We start from the raw sequence: 9,914 nt of genomic DNA on the forward strand, positions 1-9,914 counted from the left end.
GTAGAAGGATGAAATTGGTAGGATGTATAATCAGAGAAGAAAACACTGATGAGTATTTCTGAATTTGGCATCAATTCACAAATGGTAGTCCAACATGGAGTTTGGATATTTACTAAGTTATACACAAATATTTCTAATCATAATTATCAGAAAATTTGGAAATAACAGAAAATGTGGTTGCAATAAAATACAAATATAACATATTTGCGATACTGCAATGGCATATAGTGGTAGAAAAATCTCCAAAATGAAATGTATCTAATCATGTTAATTAGTGTGGTTTCTTAAACTCAAATATCTATAAACGAATTCACCGCAATAGGTTCTCCTATCAAACAATATTTGTGAGCTGTAGAACTTATCTTACTGATTTTATTTCGGCATTGGAAAAAAGTGAGTTTTTACTAGTTGTTGATATTTTTTTTTAAACTATCCAACAAAAAATATTTCGGCCAAGTCAATACCAACGAAAGCTAGTGTAAAAGTTGTAGTTTTTTAAAAAGAAGGTTGGTTTCCAGAAATTTTTTTTTCTAAATTTCTACGGCCACTTTCAATTTAAACTGAAAAATATGTTTTTGCTCATATTCCACAGATCAGAAAAAATGAGCATTATGATAAAAGTGGTCATATTGGAACATCATTTATGTAAGTTTCATTGATGTATGAAGTCAGGGAGCTTCTTGGAAGGTATAACCAAAGTGAGGTCAGAAAAATGATTAAATTAACTACTATGAATCAAAATAACATTTTATTTATAGGAAAAAAGTATTTTAATAATGAAAAGATTGATATTTATATTTTTACACCTGAAAATATTATCAAATAAAATAAATGCATTGCATTGTATTTAGTACCCCAAATAACTTAGTGATTCATGAGAATTAAATAAGATTTAGACAATTTAGAGGTTTTTGCATAAAAACGGCAGTTTCCGACAACTGTACGAGTTCTACCATCAAATAGCTAATTAAAGTAAGGGTATTTATGATGTGTTAAATGTAAAATGTTTTAACATGTTAAATGTAATATGTATAGAATTGTGAGCAGCACTATTTAAAATTATGTTAAATGTTAAATGCATAAGAGCTCCTAGCGGATTTTCTGGCAAACTTGTTTTATAACCTTTCCTTCCAAACCTTTATATCATTGTTTAATTCGCTATTTCACACATTTTCAAAGATCCAACTGTTTAATCCTCTGTAATCGGATGTCCCTCTCAGAAGACATCCGATTACAGAGATTATAATGTTGTTCAGATTAAGAGAACAAAACAATTTCGGTTTGGCATTAGTGTTTTACTAATTTATTTAAGTTTAAACATTTCACCCTTAGAAATTGATAAACATGAGTCAGAAAATGAAAAATTGCAGTTTTAATACAAACAAAAAGAAATTAAGGACTCATAAACTTCATACGATCCAGACAAAGATGGAAATAATTAAACGTTCTGAAAACGATGGATATTTGTCTTCAATCGGTCATTTGTACGGTGTAAATAGATCTAGGATATGTTCGATTTTGAAATTTAAGAATCGGCCGATGCTGCAAAAGATTGTATTTCCTTACTATCCAAAATTATCGAAGATGAAGAATATTCTGCTAGTAAAATATTCAATGTAGATGATGTAGGTTTGTTTAAGAAAAAAAGTCCTAATGGTACATTTTTATCGAAGGGAGAATCAGTTGCTCCTGAACATAAGCCTTCCAAAAACCGATTGAGACAAAGTTACTTCTTGGTGAAAACTAAGCTAGTTATTTAAAATTGAAGCCATTGTTAGTTTACCAAGCAAAAAATCCCAGAGCATTGAAAGGAGAAAATAAAGAAAAGAATCGCTTCCGGTCATTTGGAAATAAAATAAAAATACACATCTTGACAAATTGTTGACTATCATGGAAGAATGTGATCCCAATGGAGAATGTATATCTCGAGTACGTTGGGCAACTAAGAAAAGAGAAAGTATGTTATAGAAATCTTTATCAACAAAAGAAAAAAATAGGTGGTATTCAACTAACTCTTGACTTTGTTAAAATAATACCCGGAAGCACTTAACACGTCTCTTTAACTTCATTGTGTATACATATTGTTAAATAAATACTTCAAAACAAAGTTTTTGGTGCATATTATATTTTTTCATTCGAACAAACTTTCAGGAACCAATTATGTGCGAAAGTAGGGCCTACTGTAAATCAATAAATGTTATTGGAGTTACCTGCTTCAAGGGGTTGATAGTTTTAAATGATAATCATAAGAATGAAAGGATGAAAAACATATATCTTTAGGAAACTGAGATATTTTCTCGACTGTAACCTTCTTTAATACGTTAGAAACAATACAACAAAGAAATAGTTTATTTAGATAATACATTGCTAAATAGATCATGTTTTAAATCACCTAAATCTTCAATAGAGTCTTAATCTATGTTTGACTACTTTTCTGGTATCACATCAAATAATTGATTGACAGATTTATTTATTGATAGATATTACAATCTGTCACACAGTTGTGGGCAATAGGTAATAGTGATGAATTATCTCATACATACTAAAATAAAAAAAAAATAAAATAATAAATAAATAAAAAAACTCTCTTAAAATATATACAAAGAAAAGAATAGACAAGATGAACATAATCAAACTATCTGTATGAAAAATAAATAAATAAAATAACATAATGATAAAATAATATATACAATATTTACACAATCGACCTGAGGATCCCTGAGCCCACTCTATCCCCCACGTGTGAGGGGTATAGCAGAGCTCAAGAGATCCCAGCGCATCTCTCTCGCCGCATCACTGGTAATGTTCACATCAAATAAAGCGGCTTTGACTGCACGATGAATCACTGTAAGGGCTAATTAATTAATTCTTAGACAAGAAGAAGAAAAAACACCTAATTGTTTTTAGTGCTAAGTTTAGTTAAGTTGCTAAGTTAATTCGCATATTGCGAAGAATTTTTACTGCTCTCGTTCCAACTACCCCATAGTCACCTGCTTTACATATAGTACAAGAGCCAGGATAAAAAAAAAAAACAGTTATTTCACCACAATTTTTGATTAGTTTAATGAAAACTAAGTATAATTACTAGTCAAAACTGATGAGTCTGCCAAGTATTGGTAGAGGAATAAACCTTAAAAACCTGTTTCAAAATGTTTAAAAAAAACATTAATTTTTCATTCGGAGCTCTATATCTTAAAAACTACCAACACTCGAAAATCTAAAAGAACATTATTTAAAGAAGAGTAAATTTGCTGAAATATTAGCCCAATAGAACCATCAATGCCCAGTGGTTCTCGAGATATAGCTTTTTAAAAAACAACATTTCATAAAAATGTACTGAAATATCAGCTAATGTTAGTGGATCTATTTTGAGAAATCTATATCTCAATAACCATTTGACGAACTAATGCCTATTATCACTCAAATTAAAGCTAGTTTAATGGACTCTAAAGTAGTTTATGACCTTTACCTTCGTAGCGATAGTAGTTTTCATGATATTTGCTAAAATAAAATGATTTATAGTTGTTAGTCGGACAATAGGTTTGATTTATGAAAAACTTTATTTCAGAAACCATTGGATGTAAAGATGTCTGCCAGCATTCAAATATCAAAGATAGTTAAATTTAATATAAAATAGTTTATAACATTTATCTTTGTAGGAGTAGCAGGTTTTATGATATTTGACAAAATAAACTCACAAAATGTAAATTCCTAGTTATTCGTATAAAATGTTCACCCCAATTTTTTATTACCTTAATGAAAACTATGTATTATAATTACTTGTCTAAATTGATGAGTCTGCCAAGTATAGGTAGGTGGAATAAAAAATGGCTGTTGTTTCAAAACGTTAAAAGAAAAATTTCATTCGGAGCTCTACATCCTTAAAACTACCAATAAGACTAGAAAACCTAAGAGAAAATTATTTAAAGTAGAGTAAATTTTCTGATATATGAGGCCTAATAGAGTTCTTTACGTTCAATAGTTTTCGAGATATAGTTTTTTAAAAAGCAACATTTCATAAAAAATGTACTGAAAAATCAGTAGTTAGTTAATTATCTTGAGAAATCTACATCTCAGGAACCATAAAACGTACAGATATCTATTAGCACTAAATTAAAGCTAAATAATTGTACTAAAAAGTTGTTTATAACATTTATCATCGTAGGAGTAGTAGTGTTTATGTTATTTGACAAAATAAATTCACAAAATGTCCATTTCTAGCTGTTCTTATAAAATGTTTGAATTAATATATAGTAGAACAATTAGACGTACATATCTCCGCCAGCACTCAAAATAAAGGAAATTTAACTTACTATAAAGTAGTTTATGACACTTATCTTCGTAGTCGTAGTTTTTATGATATTCGCATTCGAATATAAATTTGGCATATGAAAATTTGTCCGAACAATAATAAATCAATTTATTTTATCAAATATCATTAAAATTACTACTCCGACTAAGATAAAAGTCATAAACTACTTTATAATACATTAAACTAGCTTTAATTTGAGTGCTAATAGACATCTATACTTTACATACTTCCTGAGATATAGATTTCTCAAAATGAATTAACTAACTACTTATTATTTTCAGTACCTTCTGTACAATATTTTTATGAAATGTTGCTTTTTAAAAAAATCTATATCTCGAGAACTATTGGACGTAAATAGCTCTTTTAAGGCTAATATTTCAGCAAATTTACTCTTCTTTAAATGATGTTCTGGTCTGTATTTTAGTGTTGTTGGTAGTTTTAAAGATATAGAGCTCCGAATGAAAAAATAATTTTTTTAAACAGCTTCCATTTTTTATTCCCCCTTACCTATACTTGGCAGACTCATCAGTTTTGACTAGTTATTATACATAGTTTTCATTAAAGTAATCAAAAATTGGGGTGAGATAACTGACTTTTCAACTTGGACTCTTGTACTATTATTAATGGATTTTCAGGTTTGTGAAAATATGAAAAGGAAATTTAAAACAAATTGTAACGAAAAGAAAATAGCCTACGTCATGCCATAGAAACCTTCTATGATTAGAATAACATACCACAATAACTCCAGGGACCAGTGAAGAAAGATTGGGTAGAGCTACTTTTGCAACAAACGCATTGAATGCAATTTTTATGGAGAAGAAGCTGGTTCGCTGGTTCTGCTTCTGTTTAGTAGTATGATGTGGTATATCGAGAACATGTGATGTATAGCAAAAAACGGCATTTAAAAAACATGTGGAGCTGGTTTTGAAACTATTCGCCTCATGTTTTCTTCCCCAATGTTGCCTTCTCACAGTTACTACATCTTACAACCTTCCTTTCCTATCTCCCAAATGGTTTGATGATTCCCCTCAGCCTTGTAGCCCGCTAGATCAGGAGACACTCTTCATTAGCCTAACATTCCTTTACAATGTTTGAATAGATTGGTTCCTTCCAGCTCTGTAGAAATGTTACTCCTTTCCCTCCAAGCCTGTGTCTCCTAATTATCTATCTTGAATGGACACGAAGAGATCTTAGTAACAACCTTCGATACAACTTTAACTTATCACATCACGTGGGGTCTTCCTCCACTCAATGAATCCTACTGAATGAATTAAAGAACCATTGTATATTGTACGTGTTTATTTGTTACGTATTAGCATTACTCACTATCTTTTGGTAAAAAAAAAAGTAATATTATTTGTTTGAACGAAGTGCTCTCCACCCTCCCCCACCATTTGAAAAGAAATTCAAGATTCTATATGAGAAATTTAAGGTGCTATCTAGTGGCAGATATATGAAGCAGTAGGCTTGTGCAGCCATCTTGGTCTCTCTCTCTCTCTTTCAAAAAAAAACCCCCAAAAAACCACATCATTATTTGGCTGAATTCCACAATGCACCATGAGTAAATAAACTACACCCCACTCAGGCAAATAGACAGAAGGTAGGATGAAAAAGGGAAGAGAATATCATCGAAGATTAAGATTAAGTATACTTCACAGATCAACGCCATTTTACAATTCCAGCATTTTTTTATAAATATTCCTCGATTAAACTATCTTAAAGTATCCTATTCCTGTTTGAAGGAAATATGTCAAAATTGATATTGGACCTTCCTCTCTTGTGGTCTTAGTGTGGCGGGTCCGGTCAAGAAGGATTGCCTTATTTTGTTATGATCTCCTCCTGTGAGATTGTGACATTTCGAACATCGACCAAACTACTCGCTATAATTGTCTGAGAAGTCAGATAAGTGGGGCTACCACGGAGGGCGGGAGTGGAGGGTTTCATGACATTTATTATTTTATATAATATCATGTAACCCAATAATCAAAATTAATCCAACTAACCCTAATGTACAACCTTTTGGCAAACCACCATGTAACCATTTGTCTTATAATCAATCAATAATAGAGCCTTATCTCCCTAAATCACCTTTCTTCATGTATTTTAAATCTCACTAAAAACAGTCCACTCCAATTATTCAAACCAGCAATACCATTAATAACAATTAATTTGGGTAATGTTCCCCAACTTATACTCCGAGGAATATCTAAAATAAACACCATTATTATATTATTATACATATATTTTTTTTAAGGGGTTACCCCCTTACAAAGTTAAAATAAATAGATATAGATTACATTTTAGTATTTTTTTGGTGTTATTATACAATACTAAGGAATTAAAAACATCTAAATGAATCAATAACAAACAATTCAAACAAGCTAAGCTGTCAACATTTCTCACATTAAAAAAAAAAAAAAACAATTTATAAGATTTTGGGTTTCAAAATCATAAATTTTTCATTCGGAGCTCTACATCCTTAAAACTACCAATAACAATAGAAAACCTAAGAGAAAATTACTTAAAGTAGAGTAAATTTTCTGATATATGAGCCCTAATAGAGTTATTTACGTTCAATAGTTCTCGAGATATAGTTTTTTAAAAAGTAACATTTCATAAAAAATGTACTGAAATATCAGCAGTTAGTGGATCTATTTTGATAAATCTATAAGTAACAGTTTAAGGTCGAATTTTGAGGGTACTGACAGAATTCATACAAATAGTTTTTGTTATTATAAGAGCCCAAAAGGAGAAAAAAGGCAGTTATCTCACCCCAATTTTTGATTACTTTAATGAAAACTAGGTATAATTACTAGTCGAAATAGATGAGTCTGCCAAGTATAGGTAGGGGGATAAAAAATGACGGCTGTTTCTAAACGTTAAAAATAATTAATTTTTTATTCGGAGCTCTATATCTTTACAACTACCAACAACAATAGAAAATCTAAGAGAGCATCATTTAAATTAAAGTAAATATGTTAAAATGTAAGCCCTGATAGAGATATTTACGTACTGAAATATCAGTAGTTAGTTAATTTATTTTGAGAAATCTATATCTCAAAAACCATTTGACGTACAGATGTCTATTAGCACTCAAATTAAAGCTAGTTTAATGAGCTATAAAGTACTTTATGACGTTTATTTTCGTAGGAGTAGTAGTTTTCATGAAATTTGCTAAAATAAATTGATTTATAGTTGTTCGGACAAATTTTCATTCGCCAAATTTATATTCATATATGAAAATCATAAACCCTACTTCCCCCACGAAGAAAAGTACTATGAACTACTTCATAGTAAGTTAAATTTCCTTTATTTTAAGTGTTGGCAGACATATGTACGTCTTATTGGTCTATTAAGAGTTTGTGAGTTTATTTTGTCAATTATCATAAAAACTACTACTACTATAAAGATAAACATTACTAACTATTTTATAGTAAATTTAACTAGCTTGAATTTGAGTGCTAATAGACATCTGTACGTCACATATTTCCTGAGATATAGATTTCCCAAAATAAATTAATTAATTACATTTCAGTACATTTTTATGAAATGTTGCTTTTTAAAAGGTTATATCTCGAGGACTATTGGACGTAAATAGCTCTATTAGGACTAATATTTCAGAAAATTTACTCTTCTTTAAATAATGTTCTTTTAGATTTTCTAGTATTATAGGTAATTTTTAAGATGTAGAGCTCCGAATGAAAAATTTATGTTTTTTTATGGTTTTGAAACAGCCGCCATTTTTTATTCCCACTACCTATACTTGACAGACTCATCAGTTTTGACTATTAATTATACATAGTTTTCGTTAAAGTAGTCAGAAATTGGGGTGGGATTACTGCCTTTTTTTTCCCGGCTCTTGTACTATATTGTTTAGTCAGGGATGTATCGGGTTTGGTTCTCTTGGTACGTGGGACAGTTTGTTAAAAAATGATAACAATCCTCCAATGCCGTTCCATCACAAGCTGGACTTCATTATAAGCTTCTGTGGGTCCAAAATATATTTGTCTGGACTGACACTGAGAGTAATTGCGTATTTACCAGAAAGTTTTAGTTGGGCAATCATTCTCAAGTAAGCTACGGGGATCTTTGAGGAGCGTCCGCTGGAATGAAAACTCCACCGTACCACGGAGTATAGGTCAATTTTCGTAATAACGAGAGATTTGTACTCCTGACGAATTCCCTTTATCTATCCAAGATTTCCCTCATTCTGATGTTCATAATAACAAGGTAATTGAATAATATCGGGTCGAACACTCCGGAGCTTTCCAGAAGTTCTCTAATCTGCGTAATATTGCTAAGTCAACCAGTTGTTACTCTCCAGGTGCAGTGACTTTAACAAACATTTCGCAAAGCGAGTACAACTCATGTTAAGTATTTTTACTAACCATAACAAAGTTTGCTTTAAAACGTGATATCCCACAGGAAGAATGATTGCTGTAAAAACAGTCTTCGCATCTAATATCTCATTGGTATGTTTTCCAATTCCTATACAGAATGTGCTTCGAGGCCCAAACAGGTGCAGAGGATACAACTCAACATAGTAAAAAATGGAATAACGGAGTGGATTTATCGTCAATGGTGGTGCCCCATAATCAGTTTTCACTTCTTACACTCCATTCAGTCCAGTTCACCGTTCCATTGTTACATTTGGAGTGATCGTGGCCATCTTAATAGTGATATAGAGGAGCGTTTTACCTTGGATTTATAATCTTGAAAAAATGATCTATATAGTTCAATAAAAATACAATTTCACCAAAATGCCGGTTGGTTCCTAATTGCTTATATCGGTTCAATTATCGATTATTTTTCATTCAAAGATCGATCTACTACATTAAATTGCTATCAGATGAGATAGCATAGGCATTGAAGAGAGACGGTAGAGTTCGCCCTAACTGGCCTCAAGCGGATTCGACCGCTGCGGGCGAATTCCGGCACACTGAAATTCGTTCGGAGGTTGTCAGACCTTCTTAATCAGTGCATCTTCACACCCTCTTCACACACAACTGCTAAATGTCAACGAGTTTACAACATGATATGAAACTTCTTTAAAAGTGTTTTGAGCCAAAGGATATGGAAGGAAATGTGAGTCTCAGGAGATCTGCTAGGTACAGGATGACAGGCAACATTCAGCGGTATGTACAATGATTCAACTTATCCATATTGTTTTTTATTTTTGTAATAAAACAATTTTAAGTAGGCATATTTCGAATAAAACATATATTAAATATTTCTAAAGTATTGTATGAAACCAAAAAAAATTCTGAAACCCAAAAACATAACTTTGTCCAAATCGAATTAGAATACCTAATGTAATTTTATTATTTTATTTAAGATTTTAATAGAATTTACACTCAAAAATAACAAAATTATTATTAATATATGATTTAGCCATAATTATCTTATGGTATTTGATAACTGAATTAAAATGAGTTAATTCTTTAAAAGATACAAATTAAAATTCGCTATTAAAATGTTATCAGCTAAAGATGACACAAAGTGAACCAAATTATTCGAAATATAAATTTTAATAAAATAAATTCGCCTTGGAAGTAGGTCAGTATGTCAGTCCTGTCATTTATATTGAGTACATAAGGACCAA

Source organism: Halyomorpha halys, unplaced genomic scaffold, assembly GCF_000696795.3.
Source record: "Halyomorpha halys isolate HHAL.00 unplaced genomic scaffold, Hhal_1.1 Scaffold1922.1, whole genome shotgun sequence".
In the NCBI taxonomy this organism is placed as follows: Eukaryota; Metazoa; Arthropoda; class Insecta; order Hemiptera; family Pentatomidae; genus Halyomorpha; species Halyomorpha halys.